Source organism: Triturus cristatus, chromosome 4_1 (genome assembly GCF_964204655.1).
Source record: "Triturus cristatus chromosome 4_1, aTriCri1.1, whole genome shotgun sequence".
Classification (NCBI taxonomy): domain Eukaryota; kingdom Metazoa; phylum Chordata; class Amphibia; order Caudata; family Salamandridae; genus Triturus; species Triturus cristatus.
Genome location: NC_140585.1, coordinates 77633096 through 77652708, shown reverse-complemented (window position 1 = coordinate 77652708; position 19613 = coordinate 77633096). Strand labels below are relative to the sequence as shown.

Below are 19613 nucleotides of genomic sequence, written 5' to 3'. Positions count from 1 at the left end.
TGCAATAAAATGATTAGTCCCTGTGCACAAGTGCTGCTCTAACTGGTAACTGGAAATTCAGCTCAGATGAGCGCCATTTTGCCTTGGGGTTCGTACATGTGTACCGCAGTCGTATGGAAATAGAATATGTTTGTATTGGGTTTTTTTTAGATCATGTTTATTGGCTTTTCAACAGTCTAGAATGTTACAGGAGATACATCATCGAAGCGGAGCATAGGGGTCCCAGTGACCTTTTACAGTCTGACAATAGTCGCAATTTGAAGGATGTCAGCACAGCTGTAGTGCCATATACTAGTATCACATGCTGGTAAATTCAATGAGATGAAACGAAATAAACAAGAAACAAGCAAAGTTTTAAGAAAATTATGCCCCTCTCCCACCCACAGTCTGATTAAGGACCAATAAGCGCAGCACAGTATTCGCGTGCTGCTGTGTTAGGGCAGTAAAGAAGAGATCTCTCCACAGCATTAATAGTGCACCCAGCCCATGTCAAGGGTTATACAGCTTTCTCACCGTGTTTGTGTGCAAACAGTAACAGGGGGTTCATCTTCTGACATCTCTCCTACAGCAGAGCAGTCGTTGTTGTCATCAGCGGTCAAGTTCTGAACCATGGCCCCCCATCCCATTAAATCATCTGCCACTTTATCAATCAATCAATCAATCAATCAATCAATCAATCAATCAATCAATCAGTCAGGGAACTGTAAGCCTACTACTCACCTTGAGGGTCTCAAGGCGCTCCAGGGGGAGGGGTGGGGGGGGGTTAAGAAGTTCCATTCAGTCGAAGAGCCAGGTCTTGAGTGCCCTCCTGAAGAGAGTCTGGGAGGGGGCGCGTCTGATGTCGATCGAGAGCTCGTTCCAGGTCTTGGCTGCAATGTAGGAGAAGGCTCTTTCTCCTGTTCTGGCTCTGTGGATGCACGGGGTTTCGGCGAAGGCAAGGTTGGCGGATCGGAGGTTTGTATTAGGTACGTTGAAGGAGATTCTCTCATTGAGGTATTGGGGTCTGGTGTTGTGGAGGCATTTGTAGGGCGTCGGTGAGTATCTTGAAAGTGGCTCTCTTCTCAACGGGGAGCCAGTGGAGGTTCTGTAGTGTAGTGAGGACGGGGTTCTATGTGCACACATTGCTAGGTTAGCATAAGCGCTTTAGATGTAAAACGCCATCTTGCCACTTTGCTGCTTTTGCACACAACACTGCAGATAGCTGTTATTACAAGAAAAACTGCTTTCTTTCTTTTTCTTCACATGAGAATGGTCTGTTGTTCACAGCCTTAGACGTGCACCACGACCTTAGTCTGAACACTGTGTGCAGAAGCCGTCAAGGTCAAATAACAATGTATGCTTATGAATTCAGGTTGATCGGCCCACGCTCTAGCCATAACACGCACACAGCTGCAAATATTTGAAACTTGGGTGCCTTTAATATTGCATTTGCATGCATGATTCAGACACTTGGAGAAAACCTTTCCAGACACAGAGAGCAGAGCTGATCCTGTGATGTGATTCACCTAAGCTGATATTTACGGTATGGGGTTCCCTATTCAAGCCTAGAGACCTTATATTAGTTTCATAAAAGTAGTTTACTAGCGAAGGGAGGGTGGTTGTTTTCCACTATCATTTGTAATATGATTTCTCCCTTCATTTTCTATGGTATTGTAACAATGCTGATGGTTTTGTTTTTAATCATTTGTCTACTTATATTAGCCAAAGTACTGCACCTTAGAGCACGTAGTTAAAAATAAACATTTTAAACTTTACCGTGTCTCTGATTACTCTTGTTGTGGACTGATATGAGAATAATAACGAAAAGGTGTTTCTGATTCCCACCATTCCTGAGAGTACTCTAAGTCGCTTGTTCTGGGTTGTCTAATCATTGGTAGCTTCAAGATGATACGGAGAACGAATGAGATACTGATGCTAGTCGGATAGGGGTTCTGGGTACGGAGGTGAGTTTTTTGGTACACCACAATTCACTGAGGTCCTGGTTTCCTGCTCATAGTTCTGTGCATGAGCAGAATCCCTGCAACAGTAGGTGTTGGCTGATGTAATCATGTCAAGGGGTGCCGAGGACGAGTCTGGCTGCGGAGTTCTGTATTGTCTGGAGCTTGCGGAGAAGAGACTTGTTGATCCCTGGACTTTATAGTCGCGTCTCATTTTTTTCATATGGATTTCTTCTGTCCCAGCCCATTCCATTAGAGCTCTCAGCCATTCAACAAACAAGGGAAGTCTAGGGCTCAGCCATCTAATGGCAATGGGTTGCTTAGCCAGTGTCAACCCAAGTATTACAAAATGTCTGCTAAGTTTCCGTATTTTCTTTGTAGAACTAGCTCCAGTAAACTGTGTTTCATCTCTCTCAGGATCATCCAGCCCGTGACCCTCTGTAAGTGTTGCAAGATCTCATCCCAGTAAGGTGTGATTTGAGAACCCCACATGACATGTAAAAAGTCAGCTGCTGTGTGTCCGCATCGCACACACCCAGGATCGCTGTCTGGGAAAATAGTATGCCGGATTTTGGGAGAGAGGTACGTGATGTGAATTATGTTGTATTAGATTAGTTTAAATCTAGAATTACTGATACTTCCCGCACCCTTCTGTATATTTTAGACCAGTCCACAGGTGTGATGGGAAGTTCACACATCTGATGCCATGTGTCCTCGATCTTTAAAGAGTGCTCCCGCCTGTCTTTTCGGAGGGCATGGCATATGTGAGTGATGAGTCTCTGCCCCCCCATCATTGTCAACAGAGTGACAAGTGATTTAGTGAGTTCCAGGGCCTCAGGGAATCCTGGCCAAATTCCTCATGCAGTGCAGTGTCTCCAGGCAGGTCGCTCTCCACGCCGCACAGCTCCACCTAACTGTGCCCGTGCTTCCGCCCTCGCTGCTGCCGCGAGTCGGAACCACCTGTGGTGCTTCTCCGTTTTTTTCCTGTTCCTGTTCACCGTTTTTTTCTCTGCCTTTAATTTTGCCTTTTTACTCGTCTGCTTCTCTGTTTTTAATGCTCCTGCTCACCGTTTTATTTCTGCCTTTCATTTCGCCTTTTCACTTGTCTGCTTCTCTGTTTTTACTGCTCCTGCTCACCGTTTCATTTCTGCCTTTCATTTTGCTTTTTCACTTGTCTGCTTCTCTGTTTTTACTGCTCCTGCTCACCGTTTTATTTCCTCCTTTCATTTCACTTTTTCACTTGTCTGCTTCTCTGTTTTTACTGCCCCTGCTCACTGTTTTATTTCTGCCTTTCATTTCGCCTTTTCACTTGTCTGCCTCCCTGTTTTTTTACTGTTCCTGCTCACTGTTTTATTTCTGCCTTTCACTCTGCCTTTTACTTGTCTGCTTATCTCTACACTATCCCGCCTATTTTTGCCATTCTGCTCTATTGACTCCATAAGCCTTTCTGCCTCCTCACTTTCCCGCCGCTGTTCCCCCTGCGGCCCGCCCCCCTCTCTCGCCCATTCGGCCCCGCACCCGCCTCCCAGCTGCTCCTCCCTCCCACCTCCCCTTCTTGATGGCCACCGCTCAGCGGGCGCGCGCCTAAAGCAAGCCCGTCTGCGCCCGTCCGTGCCTGAAACGTGCCCCGCGCCAGAACCCCTGGCTCCCGCGAGAGCCCCGACGCTGCTACAACGCCAACATCCTACATGCACTCAACGCCGGCCATCCATCAGCCTGCCAGGCCACCCCGAAGCGCACCCACAGACCCTTCACCTGCCGAAACTGCAGCTACACCATCCAGCGAACACCAGCACAACCTGCCCCTCCCACCAGGGAAGGTCACAACCATCTCAGATGCATACTACTCAACACCCGCTCCGTCCACAAGCAGGCCGTCGAACTCTGGAACCTTTTGACGCATCCTCCCCTGACGGAGACCTGAATGAACCCCTCATTGGCACCCGACGTTGCCATAGCCATCCCGGATGGCTACAAGATCACCCGCAGGGACCGCACCAACAGACCGGGAGGAGGAATCGCCATCGTCCACAGGAACACCCTCAGAATCTCGACCAACACCAAAGACACACTCAGCACTGCCAAACATCTGCACTCCCAGATCCACATCGATCCCAACACCACCCTCAGAGGAACCCTCATCTACAGACCCCCCGGACCCTGACCACAGTTCAGCTACTCCATCACAGACATCTTCAGTTAGCACGCCGTGGCCTCCACAGACTACACCCTCATCGGAGATCTGAACTTCCACCTCGAGAAAGCCAATGACAGCAACTCCACTACCCTGCTTGCCAACCTTAGACTCAAACAGCTCATCACGACACCCACCCACTCCGCCAGACACACGCTCGACCCCATCTTTTCCGCCAGCAACTACGTCACCTTCAACCACACCACTGAACTCCACTGGACCGACCACCGCTGCATCCACTTCTCCTTCGAGAAAAACACCGCACACAACCATCCGCAACAAATCCCCCACCGCAGCTGGAACAAGGTCACTGAAGACCAGCTAATCACCGCCCTCGCCCGAGACCTACCAACCGACCACACCGAGACAGCCACCTGCAACCTCAGGTAATGGATCAACGACTGTGCCAACACTCTTGCCCCGATCAAGAAACCCTCAAACAGATGTGCCGACAGAAGGGCCATCTGGTTCACCACCAACCTCCAGGCATCCAAGCAGACCTGCCGACGACTCGAGAAGAAGTGGCGCCACAAACAGATATCGGACAACAATGCAGCCTTCAAGAACGCCAGCCGCAGGCACCACCAACTCATTCGAACCGCTAAAAGGACCTCCTTCAAGGAACACATCGACAACAACGCACACAACAGCAAAGAGCTGTTCAACCTCATGAAGAAACACGCCAACCCCAGCTCCAACGACATCCCGCAGTCACAAGACCTCTGCGACTCTCTAGCCACCTTCTTCCACTGCAAGATCATAGACATCCACGACAGCTTCAACACTCAGACCCCCCCGACAGCCGCCGGCACCTCAGACTCACCGCCGCCCAGCCACACTGACCTCCTCCTCTCCTGGAACCACGTCAACGACGAAGACACCATCAAAACCATGAACACCATCCACTCCGGCTCACTGTCAGACCCCTGCCCTCACCACATCTTCAATAAAGCGAGCTCCATCATCACACCCCAACTCTGGAAGATCTTCAACAGCTCCTTTGAGACCTCCACCTTCCCAGAGAGCTGGAAATATGCAGAGATCAACGCCCTACTCAAGAAACCTAAGGCAGACCCAAAGGACCTCAAGAACTTCTGGCCCATCCCCCTGCTCCTGTTCCCTGTCATCGAGAAGATTGTCAACAGCCAACTTACCTGCTTCCTCGAAGAGAACAACACCCTGGACTCGTCCCAATCCGGATTCCGCAGCAACCACAGCACTGAAACCGCCCTCATCGCCGCCACTGATGACATCAGGACCCTGCTGGACAATGGCGAAACTGCGGCCCTCATCCTCCTAGACCTCTCTGCTGCCTTCGACACCGTCTGCCACCACATCCTATGCACACGCCTCCACAACGCAGGGGTCCGCGACAAAGCCCTGGACTGGATCACCTCCTTCCTCACCGACAGAACCCTTTTTCAAAATAACTTCTGCCCTGATCCGATAGATCCAGAAGCAAGTGTAAATCACGTGGCATTACAATTTAATAAAGCTATTTTGACTACATTAGACATAATTGCCCCTTTACGCAACGCTAAGTTTAAGACTAGAACTGCTCCTTGATTCACTGATCAATTAAAAACGTTAAAAGTTTGTGTAGAACTGCTGAAAGACAATGGCGGAAAAGTAAAAACCCTGTAGATCGTGAAAGCTACAAGAAACGGCATCATGGCTACTTGAATGAAATAAATTGGCAAAAAAAATCCTTCTTGATCAATCGGATAAATAAGGCAGAAAACTCCTCTAGGGAACTCTATCACATTTTAAAAGAATTTGCCGTTCCTATTAACCAGCCCACAGTGTCTTTCTCCCAAAATTGGACTGATTCCTTATCTGAATTCTTTGAGGAAAAAATTATGAATATTCATCGGTCTTTTATACCTTCACATAATTGTACCTATTCCGAAGAACCGCCCCGTCTTTTACCCGACCCTCCTGGTATCCTAAATGAGTTTATAAAATGTGACCGCAAGTCTGTCACCTTAGTCATGCTAAAGATAAAATCAGGCTCCCCTGCTGACCCTTTCCCTTCTAAATTTTTTACTATCATGGCACCTACAGTTTTAGATAGATTGATCGATCTATTCAATAAGTCCTTTTCGGAAGCCGACTTTCCCTCTATCTGGAAGGCAGCCAGAATCAGGCCAATTCTAAAGAAGCCGATGGCTGACCCAAAAGTACTTCTAAACTATTGGCCCATTTCATTACTTACTTCCCTATTTTGGGAAAATGTTGGAGTCCCTTGTGAATCAACAGCTGGTAAACCATCTTGAAAGCTACGGACTCTTAGATTCTTCTCAGTCCGGCTTTAGAACAGCGCATAATACGGAGACAGCGCTGATCAAGGTCACTGACAACATCAGACTAGCTCTAGATAAACATCAATCAGTCATCCTCGTCTTGCTTGATCTGTCTGCCGCCTTTGACACCATCTCCCATAAGATCCTTGAACAACGGCTTTGGGAGGTTGGTCTCAGAGGGGATGCTCTTAAATGGTTTAGCAGCTACCTATCTGAACGTATAACAACTGTTCAGATGGGAAACACCATTTCTTGTCAGAGACCCTTAAAGATGGGAGTCCCACAGGGCTCTATCTTGAGCCCCACCCTTTTTAATCTTTACATGACCCCTCTGGCTGAGGTGATCAGATTATATGGTTTTGATGTCATAGCTTACGCAGATGACACGCAGATTCTGGTCACCTTAGGCCCAGATCCCAATGATACTAAGCAACGTTTTAAAAACTGCCTGACCCAGGTTGACAAATGGATGAGGTCCAACCATCTTCAGCTCAATGGGGGCAAGTCTGAGATCATGCTCTTTGGTAAAGCTATTGACCATTGGACGCACGATTGGTGGCCACCTAGGCTTGGCCCGTGTTATGCCCCAAAGAACGTGGTCCGTAATCTCGGGTTCTACATGGACGATTGTCTATCCATGAGGGGCCATGTTAATCATGTCGTTGGCACCTGTTTTGGCGTTATGCGTAGCCTACGAAAGGTTTTTAAATGGCTTCCCATAGAGGCACGGAAACCCCTAATACAAGGATTGATCATTAATAGAATGGACTATGGCAACGCTTTATTGTTGTCAATAAATTAAGATCTTATAAATAGGCTTCAGGTTCTACAGAATACCGCCGCTAGATTAGTCCTTGATCGCCCATATAGATCTCCCTCTGCAGCATGTGTAAACACTCTTCACTAACTTCCAGTAAAAAAACGAACTCTTTTTAAAATCCTATGCTTAACTCATAAGTATATGTATGGAACTGGTCCAAAATACTGGTTGCCAAAGTTACGCTGGTATCAGCCGCCCAGGATGCTTTGCTCTAGTAATATGGCACTGCTGACCCCCCTCAGAATTCACACTGTTAGGCAAGGGGGTAGATCGTTCTCTTTTCTGGCACCAGCATCCTGGAATAAAATGCCTTTCCATCTTCGCAGCACTTCTGAACATAGCTGCTTCCGCAAAAAACTGAAGACCTGGCTTTTTGGAAACTAGATCTAGTCCGTTTTTATCAGAGCCGTCTGCAAGCGCCATGAGACTCTTGGGAGTGATGGTGCATGATACAAATGCTCTTGACTTGACTTGAGAGAGTCCGCCTCCCTCTATTCTGATCTGAAGCCACCAAGATCACCTGCGGCGTACCCCAAGGATCTTCCCTCAGCCTGACCATTTTGAACGTCTACATGACACCACCCGCCAACATCGTCCGATCGCACGACCTCAACATCGTCTCATACGCCAACGACACCCAGCTTATCCTCTCCTCACCAAAGACCCTGCCACTACCAAAACCAACTTCCACAAAGGAATGAAGGCCGTCGCCGAATGGATGAAGAACAGCCGACTGAAACTGAACTCGGACAAGACGGAGGTCCTCATTCGCGGCTCCACCACGTCCGCCTGGGACGACTCCTGGTGGCCGGCTTCGCTGGGAGCAGTGCCAACTCCCACCGACCACGCATGCAACCTGGGGTTCATCCTGGACTCATCACTGTCAATGACCCAGCAAGTCAACACCGTCTCCTCCTCCTGCTACAATACCCTCTGCATACTTCGCAAGATCTACAGATGGCTCCCCACCGGAACCAGAAGGACGGTCACCCAAGCCCTCGTCACCATCAGACTGGACTACGGCAACGCCCTCTACGCGGGAACAATGGCCAAACTCCAGAAAAGACTCCAACGCATACAGAACGCCTCCGCACGTCTCGCCCTCCACATCCCCCGCCACAGCCATATCAAAGCCCACCTGAGAGACCTGCACTGGCTTCCCGTCAACAAGGGAATCACCTTCAAGCTTCTCACCCATGCTCACAAAGCACTCCACGACACCGGACCAACATACCTCAACAAACGACTCACATTCAACACTCCCAACCACCAGCTTTGCTCCGCTGACCTCGCCCTCACCACCGTCCCACGGATCCACCGATCGACCACCGGCAGCAGATCTTTCTCCCACCTCACCGCCAAGACTTGGAACACCCTCCCCATCCACCTGCGACAGACCTAGGACCTGCTGACCTTCAGGAGACATCTCAAGACCTGGTTGTTCGAACGGTAGCAGCTTCCCCCCCCTAAAGCCTTGAGACCCTCATGGGTGAGTAGTGCGCTCTCCAAATGCTTGATTGATTGATTGATTGGCATATTGAAGGAACTCTCCTCATCCCAAATCAAATGTTTCAATCCCGTCATGTAATGTAATGAAACAGCCCGCAGGGAATAAATTATCTATAGTAACACAGCCCCCCTCTTCCCATCGGCCTATGGCCATCAACCGCGCTATTGGGCTCACCCCCATTCAAGCGAACACTTGCCACATATAGTCTCATCAGACAGAATCAAATGCCTTTTCCATATCCAAAATGGCAGGAACATATTGTTCCTGATCTATACAGAGCGCGTGAAGCATGTGGAACAATCATTGCAGTTTGCAGAGGGTGTATCTGCAAAGGATAAATCCTGACTGATTCGAGTGGATTTATTGTGGGATACAACGGTGTAGGTCCTTCGCAAGAATCTGGCAGAGTATTTTTTGATCAAAGTTCTGTAATGACTAGGAGCGATAGGAAGTGGCATCCATGTGGTCCTTTCCCGAAACAAGTATCTACACAACCAGGGCCTCTCTCTCATGGAAGTCTTTGCTGTCTTAAGAAAATCTGTGGCTTGTATTATTTCTTTCTTGGTCACAAGGCCATCCAAGTACTATTTCAGGGACCTCTAACTGTGTCAGTGGTAGCGTATTCAAGTAGGTGTACACCAAATGATCCTGGGACCCACCCGAGGATGTGTATACCTGTCTTAGGTGTGCAGTCAGTATCTCGTTGATGGCGTGTTGGGCATGTACCTCTCTTACCGCCTGATCTCTGATCACAACTACCCGTTCAGAGTTCCGCTCCTGCTTGATTATCCTGGTCAATAAATGACCCACCCTGTTCTCTTATGTATGAAGTTTGTGTCTAAATGAGAGGAGTACATGTTTTTAAAGGCACTCACTGGAGGAGTGTTAGACCTGGCACCATTAGTGTGGGCCTCCCTTCCATTTTTTTGCCTTTACCTCCTGTGTTTTGCTGTGTGTGGGACTCCATTTTTGCTGGTCTAGATGCTTTGGGCACTTTGCCATTGCTGTTCAGTGCCAAAGTGCCAGTGCTCTCTTTGTAAATTGTTGTACGGATTAGTGATTCCATGATTGGCTTATTTGATTTACTTGTCAGACCCTAGTACAGTGCACTGTGTGTGCCCAGGGTCTGAAAATCAAATGCTGCTAGTGGGCTGCAGCACTGATTGTGCCACCCACAGAAGCAGCCTGTTAAATGTGACTCTGGCCTGCCATTGCAGAACCTGTGTGCAGTCTGGAACTGCCATGTCGACTTGGCAAGTTCACACACTTGCCAGTCCCTAAACCTTACCTTTTTCTACATATTAGTCACCCCTAAGGTAGGCCCCCAAGGTAACCCTGTGGGCAGGGCGCCTTGTATGTGAAAGGTAGGACATACCCTGGTGGGTGTGTGGCATGTCCTGCCAATTTAGTATTTCACTATTGCAAGGGTATCTGTCTCCATAGGACAGAATGGGGAGTTTTGTTTATAACATCTTAGAAATATAACTGGCCCTGGGAACAAGGTAGAAAAATAAGGTTTAGTATGCCTGAACTCAGAATGTTAAAATACATCTTTCAGTGAGGGTGAATTTTACATTCTGTGTTTGAAAATACCACTTTTAGGAAGTAAGTATTGCCTAACCATCCAGTGTGCCTCTGCTAGGTTTGTGTTTTGCATATCTGGCTTCTGGATGACAGGGGCTGGAGAGGGGCAGTGGCTCCAGACGTCTGTTGAGTCAGGGCTGGGCTGAATAGATCTGGGCTGCATTTAGAGTGGGGGGTGGATTTCATTTCACCTGCATGGGCCTGGTCTGCCTTCAACAATGCTCCACTTCCTGTCAGGAAGCTGCACCAGTGAAGACAGAACTGGTTTTGGCTGGGTACAGACACTCTCTGCCTTCAGAGAACAAAGGGGTTTGTGGTATAAATATTGGGGCCCAGACCCCAGAACTTTAAATCACTTCTGGGAAATCAAGAGGCACCTTTGCCAAGGAGAAGAGCCGGATAAGCTGAGGAGGAATATTGCCCCTGTGCTGTTTGCTGTCTGCTGTCTGGAGTTGACCTGCAGTGGCTGCTTGCTGCCAAGGAAAAGAGTAAAAGGACTTTGCTGTTTGCTCTATCACCTGCTTGAAGAAAAGATCTCCATGGGCTTGAAACTGAACTTGCCTCCTGTTGTGAAGCCTCAGGTACACAAAGACTTCATCCATTCTGTCTCTCTGCATCTGGAACTGGTGTTTCAGCTGCCACAGAAGGAAATTGCAACACCAACGCCGGCGAGCGACGCCATAACCTGCACCAAAGCTGTGGACACCGCTCGTGAAGAGCACGACTCACCGCCCTGACCTCACTTGCACCATAGGCCCGATGCCAGCCGACACCATGCCGCATCGACTTTGAAGCAGTCATCGAGGCCTCTGCCTGCACCATAGCCGAGGACACCGCTTGTGACGCCCACGGCGCACTGTCCCGTTTTGCCGACGTGGTGCTTCATCAACACGGAGCCGATCCTCGATGTGGGTGACTCCCGAATCCATCAACACATCCGTGATGTCACCTCTCCAACACAGTAAGGAACTGACATCTCACCTTCCCTGCTCTGCCGTAAGGAAAAGAGGCATCACCTCCCCTGGGGTTGTAAGGAACTGACGATGCCCGGCGCAAATGAAGCATCACCTCCCCGACACCGTGCACCGTCTTTGCTTTCCTCGTTCCAAGGTACTGTTCTTTGTGGGCCCGACGCTGCGCACCTTGCAGTCAACGCCGTTCTTTGGGATTTTCATCTGTCACAACGTCTTTATAACTCCAGGTGGAGTTATTTGTTGCTACAAATTTGATTTAAATGAATAACCTATTCTTAAGGATATTTTTGATATTGTATTGTGGATTTCTGTCATTTGGTCTTGTTTAGGTTCAGATAAAGATTACTTATTTTTCTAAACTGGTGTGGTGTTCTTTTGTAGTGTTTTCACTGTGTTACTGTATGTGTTCACAAATGCTTTACACTGCCTCTGAGATAAGCCTGTCTGCTCGTGCCAAGCTACCAAGGGGGTGAGCAGGGGTTATTTCAGGAGTGTATCCCCCTTACCCTGACTAGAAGCAAGTGTCCCTATTTGGTCAAAGGTACCAACCTTTGCCAACTACAGACCCCCATTTCGAACAAGGAGTAAAGCTGCCTTTTAACCTCACCCCACTCACCCCACCCCACATTGCCTGATTGTGTGGCAATTCCTTTTCTAAGGTCGCTACTATTTCTTCTTGTAACATTTTAGTGCCTGACGAATACCCATATTGGTAGCCATGCTGGCTCCTTGATCACCACTTTCATGGAATCCCATTCCACTGCTCTATATATTCCATTGCTCTCAATTACTTTCGAAGTGCCTCTGCTATCGTTTCCCTTTAGACTAAGTCTTTGAGGGCCTCGGTCCTCATGCGCCACAAGGGAACTCGGGGTAACCGCCTAATCAAAGAGTATGTTAGAAGGAGGGGTGAGTGGTCAGAAATGTATCTGGCCAGATAAGTCGTGCCCGTCACTTGCGAAGTTGCCTCTGCCTGTGTGAGGAAATAGTCCAGTCTGTTGTATGGGTTTGCATCCAGCGTGTAGCAAGAGTATACCCGGGTGCACCGGTGTTGAGTCCTCCAAATGTCTACAAGTCCTGTTCCCTGCATCAATTGTCTCATGACATCAGTCAGTTTGGGTTTAGTGCCCACTCGTGAAGGTCAGCGGTCTACCAAGCCATCCAATCAACAATTACAATCTCCAGCCACAATCAACTTGGCAGAAAGGAATTTCTCAGCCATCGATAATACATCCCCAAAAAGGCCCGTCATCTACATTGGGAGTATAGACATTGACTAGACAAAACTCATGTGCATCTAAGTTTCCAAGAAGTATAACATATCACCCATCTGAGTCCACAACATACCTGTAGCTTTTGAAACAGGACCCCTGAACCACCAAAATTAGGGCCCCCGTGGCATATCCAGAGTTTGAGGCAGCATGGATGTGGCCATGCCACTTATGCCGTAGCTCTGGAATACAGTCACCCAATAAGTGAGTCTCTTGTAAGAACACAACAGATATCTGTTATCACTTGATGAAGGTGTGCACCCTATGGCGTTTTTACTCTTTGTTCAGACAACAAACATTACACATGAGGAATTAGTATTCATGTCCTATATCTAGCATGACCATGTGCAACGAAATCTAAGGTCCTCTCACCAGGCTAAATTAACGCTGATACTGCAAAACAAAAGGAACAAACATCAGTGCATGTCCCATATAAAATGAATAACAAAAACAACAATGATCTAAAAAACAGCAACTTTGAATCACCCCCACCCCTCCCCTTACCTCACCTCCAGGAAGAATGTGCAGAACTCCTTCTAAAGCAAACCCTCAGCCAGTAGGGCTATGGTCACCACCCCAAGTCCCACCAATTTCCCCATTCACATAGTGTACATTCTAAGTGTGAAACAGGTAGAGGAACCGAGTCCGCCATGAACGGTGGTATAAAAAAGGTCCCCTTCAGCCCCTGTTGGAGAGGAAATCAAAAAGATGATCCACCCCCCACATAGTGTGAAGCAGTCAGTTATAAATTTAGGTTGTATGTATATCCTGACTGCCCATGGGAATTAGCTAATATGGCCCTATTATATAAACATTTAAGCATATATACACAGATGCAACATTACAGGTAGGTCTCTAATTGCAGTCCGTATCTCCTACCAGACACCCCAGATCACCACAGTTCACTGGATGCTGGCATCATCCCTCCAGAGTGCCAGTGCAGGGAGGCCTGCAGTCATAGTCTTAGCGAGTTGAAAGGAAACAATGCATGTGCACAGCCAGCGAGTGCACGCATGGGATTACGGAGGCTCCAGCCACTGCTGGACAGTCTCCATGCAGTCACTCAAAGTGTCAGGCCCTAGTAGTATCCGAGAACAGGCATCGCCGTCCATCGAGCCAGGGATCTCTTGTTGTAAGGTATCATCTGGGCAAACAACTATCCGGTCTATTCCAGAAGCACTCATATGATCCAAGCCTTCCTGGGGGATCCTACTGTTGCAGCCAGAGTAACGGACAAGGCCCACGCGGGACCGCTGGCCCCCAGATGCTCTCACAGTACCCTCTGACCCAGGGTGTCTAGGCAGTCCAGTACCTCTTGCGTGGACTTGTAGAAGTGCTACTAGCCAAAGTACGGTATGCGCAATTTGGTGGGAATCGACAAGCTTATTTAATGTTGCGTTCTCCTTGTTTTCGTTTTACCTGTAAAAATGTATGGCACAGATTCTGTACTTTGCAAGTGCAATCAGGATAAATTTAGTTTTGTTTGTTCCCCTATTCGGTGGGCTGCGAGTGCGCACATGTTGTAGAATAGCATTGCGGTCTCGATGGTAGATCAAGCTAGCAATCATGACTTGAGGTGGCGCCCCTGGGTGCGGTACCACCGCCAGTGCCCTATACACCTATTCCATGGTGAAGAATTTAGATCTCGGGGGCCGCAGGGTTTTCGTGATCCATTCCTCTAGGAAGAGTTTGGCAGAAGGGCCCTCCACCCATTCTGGGAAAACCACCAGTCTTATATTGTTGTGCCCTTCAGCGTCCTCCTGTCATCCTCCGCATGCATGGCACTGCATTTCAGTCCCTTGACCGTGGCCCTTAGTGATTTGACCTCAAGTTGCAGAGCGCCCACATCATCCTCCACTGCCATTCTGTGATCTGCGACCTTGCAGAGGTCCAAGCGCAGATAGTTGATCTCAATAGCCAATGTAACCAGCTTCCCTTCCAGAGCGACTCCAGAGCCCTGTTATCACCACTAGGATTTTTTCGGCATGGGACTCTGGTCCGATGAGTCAATAGGCCGTTCTTGGTCATGTTCCGAGTGTAATGTCTCAGGCATAGACACTGCGTATTGGTCTATTTTGTTGGTCTGAGTCATCTTTTCTCCATTGTCTTGTCCCATTATTGAGAACATTCTAGACAGACTCTTCGTTGCAGGAGATTTGAGGTTGAGGCAGGGCAGGGAGGATTCCGCTCACTCAGTTGTGGGTAGTGACCCCAGGCAGCTCCAGATGAGCAGCCTCCAGGGTGCAGACCACATGTTACATGCACCCGGCAGACCCTCAATGACCCCCACGAGGGACTGTTCGCAATTTTCTCCGAACTCCCCAAACAATGGCCAGTGTTATGAAGTTCCTTCTCAGGGATTGGTCAACTCGGGGGACAAGCGGCCCACCCCCACCCACATCATCATGGTCCCCCTTGTATGTCTATGATGTCCCATGCAGGTGATCATAGTAGTGCAGTGGAGTATGAGAGCACTGTCTCCGATCAAGCAGGGGGCCCAGGAGAGAGACATATAGCTTAGGACCTCATCAAGAGTCATCGTAAATCCCCTCCATCAGGGTCCAGGCCCAGCCACATGTCAAGGGCACCAAGCTCCCCAGGCCCAAAGAACAGCGCCCGGTGCAGGCTGGCCATCGCTGTCTGTGGTATTCCCTGCAGACTGGCATGCAGGTGGTACAAGGTGTTGAGGTTTGTCAATAATCGAAGTATACGTATGCAGAGATGATATGGAGCAGAAGAGGGTCGCTGTACCCAACGGGTATAAAGCAGGAGAGGGCGCCCACAAGAATTGTAAAGTCAGGGTCGTGCGACCTGTCCGATCTGGGATATGGTGAGGGCCTGCAGGGGGAAGCATTTGTGCGAATATGCGCTCATCACCCCAGTATGCCAGAAGCATGTCAGATCACAGCACACTGTCAAGCCCACTCTCAGATAGGCCGCAGAAGTTAATGGTGCAGGGGGAGCCAGGGAGGCGGTCAGCAGTCTCCAGTCCCAGGGCACGTCACTGGGGCCACTGTGCATGGGTGCTCCAGAGCACGGGACCAGCTGTTGGGCACCCATAAGCTCCTCGAGGCAGTATGTGATCTTGTGGAAGCAGTGTTCTCTTACTGCATTGCAGAGTTAGCAGGGCGTGTAGTGTGTTGGCGCCCAGGCCTCAGTCTCATTAGAAAGACCATGCACAAAGGTGTTAAGGTAGTGGTCTCAACTCTGACCATGTCCAGGTCCCTTGGCTATTTATTCTTTCGTCTGGCATGTATGCCAGACACGGCCACCTTACTTATGCGCTTAGTGGTCTGCGTGCTTTCCCTCCTGTGCAGCTCACAACATAGTGTTGCCCACCTTCCCATAACACTACATTCCTCATTTACCATGGGATAAAACATAGCAAACACTAAAATAACAATAACATCTTATGTCAGGCCAATATATAACAAAATTCCCCCCCCCCCAGTTACTTTCAACAGTGGAATGTGGTGAGTTACTCACGAATACTGCAATATCATCAGCCCCAGGTCAATCACACACAAAGTCAGTGTATCGTTGAGATGGCTCGAGATGGGGCCACAGCAGATAACGTCCCCGGCCACCCATGGCGGATGATCCTGGCGAGGACCTCTCCTGACCCGATGTACCGGCAGCCCCTTGACTCCTGCTGCTGGCCACTGGAGGTGGGTTGGGTGCACCTGGTGATGGAACGGGTGGTGGGGTTGGGCACAGTTCCTCAGAGTGGGCATCTCTTCCTGGTCCTGACCATGGCCATCCTAACTGTCCGAATGGCCATTTGTCGAGATATTCCCTGGTAGGTCGGCACCTGCAGCTAAGGCCATCGGCCTCTGAGGAATTTTTTTTAACCGGGATACGTTCCAGGTGACACACTCAGTGCCCCTCTGGACCGTTACTTTTGTATCTTTGACGTCCGTGTCATCTCCAAGGAGTGAGTTCAGATGGCACCAAAACGTGATTTCCTACTTTGATAGGGTTCTATTTCGCTCGTCGCTTCTAGGAAGCTTACTCATTGTTGCTGGCCCTCCTGGAGTTGGATTGGTTCAGGGGGTTTATCATGTCCTCCAACACAGGGTGGTGGGGAATGGTATCAACCTTCCAAAACACTGCTTGGCTTGGGGAAATGCCAGCTGTGGATTGGGGTGTGAGTCTGTATTCACGCAGGAAATGGTACTCGGCAAACCCAATGTTGGGGGCTTTGGGTACAGCTCTCTGGATCACTTTTGTGAAAGTTCTCATCAGGCCTCTGTTGGCTTGGGGCCAGCGAGGGGTTATGTGGCGGTGTTTGGTGTTCTAGAAGTGCAAGTAGTCGGCCAGCTAAGAGCCGTTGAAGGGGGGGGCGTTGTCTGTATGGATTTCTCCACAGAGGCCGTGGGTGGCCATGAGCTTCTCTAGTTTCTGGATGGCCTCAGAGGTGAACTTGGTAGTCACAACGTTGACCTCTGGATAGCGGAAATTCTCATATACCACAACTAACATGGGGGCCCCATTGGGGAGGCTGCCAAAGTCTGCACTGACCCTTTGCCAAGGGCACTAGGGCCCTCTTTAGTGATGATCAGCGCGGGTGGTCAGACTGGATGGTAGCAAGACAGACAGGACAATTTCGCACAATTGCCTCCACCTTCTGCTCTAGCCCTGGGAACCAGTCCTTGCTTCTGAGTCTATTCTTGAGCTTCACAATACCTTGATGTGCTCCATGTGCAAGGAGGGCTGCTTTTTGCATTAGGCTTCTGGGCTGCATCGACTGCGGGCCTTGCAACTGACAGACCTTCTTGATAACATATAGTTCTTGGTGCACGTTGTGTAGCATGTTGGGAACTGATTTGGCCTCTTCATTGCGGAAGGGAGCTGGGTTCTGAAGCTGAAGAAGTTGCCAGTCATGGGCGCTTTGATGGCTATCTGTAAGCAGTCATCTAGCTGGATAGCTTTTACCACTACCTAAGGACATCAGGAAGGTCTGGGGTGGTCCATGATTAGCCAGATATACCCTTCAGTCTTGAAGGCGTTGGCAGTCTTAGGGGGTGTGGCTGGTTGAGTGTGCCTGGGCAGAAAATCAGCTGTATGCCTGGTCGGTATTCTGCGGTAAACTAGAATTCCTGCGGGTGTGGGATCCATTTTTTTTTATCCTTGGGTGAGATTTTGACGAAGACTCCTGCAACAGTGGGATCAGCGACTTATGATCTGTGATGATGGTAAAGGGATTTCCATACAAGTAGATGTAGAAATGCCGGCAGCCCCACAATATGGTGATTGCTTCACTCTCTATTTGGGAATAGCATTGTTCAGTGGATATAAACGTGCGGCTGGAATAAGCCCCTGGGGCCCATTCTCTGCACTCCTGTCATTGAGCCAGTACAGCTCCCAGTCCCATGGGGCTGGCATCCACCACCAGTTGAGAGTCTTTCTGCCGGTCGAAGTAGGCAAGAGTAGTAACGGCTGACAACGCCGCCTTGGTCTGTCTGAATGCTTCTTCTTGCTCCGGCCCCCACACCCAAGGACTATACAACTTTGTGAGCTCTCTGAGTGAGCCAGTGATGTCCTACAGGTTCTGCATGTAATGACTGCAGTACGTTACCGTTCCCAGGAAGGTGCAGACTTCTAACACTGAGGAAGGAGCAGGGGCATCCTGCATGTCTTTCACCTGGATCGGACCAATGCTTCTATGCAGAAGCTGATGTCCTTCCACAAGTAGTCAAATTTTTTATGATGAAGCATCAGCCCTCATTCTTTGAGCCGTGTGACGTCTGCATGGAGATGGGTCAAGGGTTCTCCTAACATGGGAGCGTGGATAAGAATGTAGTCACTCACATTCAGCACACCGGGCAGGCCCTGTAAAACATTCTTCCTGATGTTTTGGAAAACTTCAGCTGCCCTGAAAATACCAAAGTTTAGTCAGGTGTACCTCCAAAGGCTGCCATGTGTAGAGAATGTTGTGAATGGGGTGGGAGTCCAGGTGTAGAGAGAACTGGTGGTAACCAGATCAAAGGTCCATTTTTTGAGAACCACTTGGAGCCCGACAGCTCCCCGATGATGTCATCTATAGTTGGTATGAGATGACGGTCTCGCTTGATCGCTAGGTTAGGGACCCTCATGTCTACACAAATGCGGACTGCATCTCGTTGTTTGGGCTTCTTCATCACCACGATGGAGGAGACCCATGGTGTGGGGCCTCTCACATGTTTGATAATGCGCGCTCTCTCTAATAGGTTGTGCCACAGGGGTGACAAATTCATCGATGTGTGGTTCCACTGTGCAGGCCGCTTTCCTTGGAGCTGGCTGTTGTCGCTGAGATGAGCAGCATGCTTTGGAGAAGTGGTTTGGTTTGCCACATGCACTGCAGGTCATGCCGCTGGTGAGGCAGGCTCCAGTGTGAGGGTATGGGACACCACACCAGCCATATGTGCGGGCTTATGCTACTTGTTTAGTTGGGCTTGATGACGGCTTGGTGAGCTCTGTGTCACGATTCACTCCTGGTGCTCTCATTCCCACCACCAGGGGGGGCAAATTGTGGGGCTTTCTTGTATTTTAATATACTTCCAGAAACTCCCCTGTATGCATATCCTGACTTCCAGACATTTGGATATCATTTAAGAATTTACATCCATTCCCAATCCATGCCGGGCTTTGTGGATGCCAGTCTGCTCATGCTAGAAACTCCATTACCTACACTCCCCTGCTCACTGCTTTGTTTCCACCCCAGCAGGCCAAGAATGGGTGGAGGAATTCAGCTCACCTGTGGCTGGCTGCTGCTAGCCTGCTCACACCTGATGTGCATGAGTACTGTGAGCTATTTCAAGCCCCAGCGCCCTTCAGCCCAGTGTTGGTCATTGTAGCTGTTTTCCAGTGAGACCAGTCCTTGATCCTGAGCTGTTGCTGTTCCATCATTCCTTAGCTATAGTTAATCCTTGTACCTTGATTCCTGAGCTATAGCTATTCCTTGTGCCTGAATTAGCACTGCCTGCAGTGTTACCTTGTTTCCTGAGTTCCTGAGCTATAGCTATTCCTTGTACCTGAATT

The 19613-nt window shown here is 49.3% G+C and overlaps 1 protein-coding gene across 1 annotated transcript in view; it reads right to left on the bottom strand.

Moving 5' to 3' along the window:
- LOC146839571 (carnosine synthase 1-like) overlaps positions 1-19613 on the bottom strand; it is a 464396-nt gene that overhangs the window by 355030 nt on the left and 89753 nt on the right. The gene's annotated exons all lie outside the window — the stretch shown is intronic.